This window comes from Nyctereutes procyonoides, unplaced genomic scaffold, assembly GCF_905146905.1.
Source record: "Nyctereutes procyonoides isolate TBG_1078 unplaced genomic scaffold, NYPRO_anot_genome, whole genome shotgun sequence".
Classification (NCBI taxonomy): Eukaryota; Metazoa; Chordata; class Mammalia; order Carnivora; family Canidae; genus Nyctereutes; species Nyctereutes procyonoides.
Window position 1 is genome coordinate 4,947,348 of NW_026575133.1, and position 2,400 is coordinate 4,949,747.

General features: G+C 45.4%; 1 pseudogene; it reads left to right on the forward strand.

The window, feature by feature from the left end:
* Positions 1-599: 599 nt before the first annotated feature.
* LOC129493965 (armadillo repeat-containing protein 10-like) lies at positions 600-1,534 on the forward strand (annotated as a pseudogene).
* The last annotated feature ends 866 nt before the right edge of the window (positions 1,535-2,400 follow it).

Here is a 2,400-nt window from a genome sequence, read left to right on the forward strand (position 1 = left end):
CTTTAAGAAAGACCCACCCATGTTTGACAGTGGCCAAAATTAGATTGAGAAGGACTTGGCATGAGCCCCAAATTCCTCTTCAGAGAGTCAGCAACAGCAGCTGACTCAGAGACTGTATAATTGATGTCTATTCTTAGTGTCCACAGTTCTTTGTTCATTGACACCCCTATGCCTGGTGTGCTAAGTTCCCAAATATTTCCCAAATGTACTTATCTTGTGTGCTCTTGAGTAGGTCCCAATCTTTCTGAGCAACAGCGCCCCATCTGGCAATGGGGAACACCTGCCTTATCAACCCCACAGGGATATGTGATGAGGGTCAAACCAGAGAGCAAATGTAAAATGGGGTTGAGGTTTGAGGTGATCCACCCTCTTCTCCTACAGACATCTTGGGAGCCTGGAACCCGTGTGCAGATCCAGCCTCTAGAGCCACTCGCAGTCTCTCAGCATTTCTTCAAATGACAAACTTGCCCTGGATGGATTCTGGGTCACACAGGACCACTGGGGCTTTGGGCCAATTAGGAAAAGCCACTGCGGTGCCTGCGCAGGGGTAGTGGTGGGATCCACTTGCTCCCAGGCCGGGCCTTCGGGCCAGCTGCAGCATGGGCGGTGCCCGGGACGTGGGCTGGGTGGCCGAGGGCCTGGTCCTCCAGGCCAGTGCCTGCTACTGCATTTACAAGCTGATGCGGGGCTGGTGGTGAGGCACCCACGGGCTTCGGCTGTGCCCCTCGCACTCCGTAGAAGACTTAACCAATGGTTCATATGATGATGTCCTAAATGTTGACCAGCTCCAGAAACTCCTCTACCTGCTTGAGTCAACTGATGATCCTGTAATTATTTTTTTTGATCCTGTAATTATTTAAAGAGCTTTGGTCACTCTGGGTAACAATGCAGGCTTTTCAGCTAACCAAGTCATTATACGTGAATTGGGTGGTATTCCAATCATTGAAAGCAAAATCAACAATCCCAACCACAGCATTAAAGAGAAAGCTTCAAATGCATTGAATAACCTGAGTGTGAATCTTGAAAATCAAGTCAAGATAAAGGTATACATCAATCAAGTCTGTAAGGACGTCCTCTCTGGTCCCCTGGACTCTGCAGTGCAGCTGGCTGGGCTGAGACTGTTAACAAACATGACCGTGACTAACAACCACCAGCACATGCTTACTGATTACATCACAGACCTGTTACTTACAGGGGATGGAAGTACCATGATTCAAGTTTTGAAACTCCCTGTAAATTTGTCTGAAAATCCAGCCATGACAGAAGTACTACTTGGTTCCCAAATGGATTCCTCATTCCTTTCCCTTTATGACCACCACGTAGCAAAGGAGATTCTTCTTTGAAAGTCCTGACGCTATCTCAAAATATAAACAACTGTCTCGAAAAAGGTTCTTTAGCTGTTCAGCCTACTTTCCCTAAAGGTTCCCTGTTTTTCCTGTTATATGGAAAATAATGTGCCCAGAAAATGAGGGCTTTAGCCAAACACCATGATGCAGATGTGAAGGAAAAGGTAACAGTTATACCCAGGTTCTGACTAGTTTTCATCTTCCAGCTGCCGAATCTTAAACAGTAAATATCACATTCATCATCAACCCAGCTAGAATCTGCCATGATCTTGTGGCTTATTTTGAACCAGTTTTGAACCATTTGATTGATACCAGATGAACTGAAGAGCTTTTTCTGACACTCTTTCTTTTCATTTTGCTGTTTGCCGAGTTTACTTCAATTATTTCCTCAGTGTGACATGACAGTTGCCTTATTTACATGTTAGCTAACCTTGCATCCTTTGAAGTGCTGTGCTGTTACCTGCCTTCATGCATGACTGGCTGGTTGCTGCAGGGCCATAGCCGAAAGGCCCTGGTACTTGTGGCAGGGAGGGGTTCCGGAGTCTTTGAGGCCAGCAGGCCAGCCCATACTGCTTCCAAAAGTCTCACTTGCCCACAAGGGTAAGTCTCTAACTCATCCCTGTCCACAACTTCTCATCATGAGAGTTTATTCTGAGTCCATGAAACTGTCTCCTCGCCCTCACTACTCCCATTCCATAGGCCAGCCTTTGAAGATGCAGCATGTGACTCCACCATAGGCAACTGGTTAAATCAGTTCTCTCATCCTAAATAAGGAGTCTGAATGTGCTCATATGTAATGGCATGCTTGAAATGTGGATTTTTTTTAATGAAAACTATGCTTATATCCAGAGAGATTGATTCCTGGGAGTGGGACTGAGGAAGGGGCTTTCCTATGTACACTTTCTTCTACCATTTGAATTTTTTAGCTATCAGCATGAATTTTATAATTTTTTAAATAAAAAGGAAAATACAAGTTAAAAAAAAAAGAAAAAGCCACTGCTTCCTCCAAGTGGACATGGCTTTGCCAAGTGCCTGGCTCAGGTGTCTCATGGGC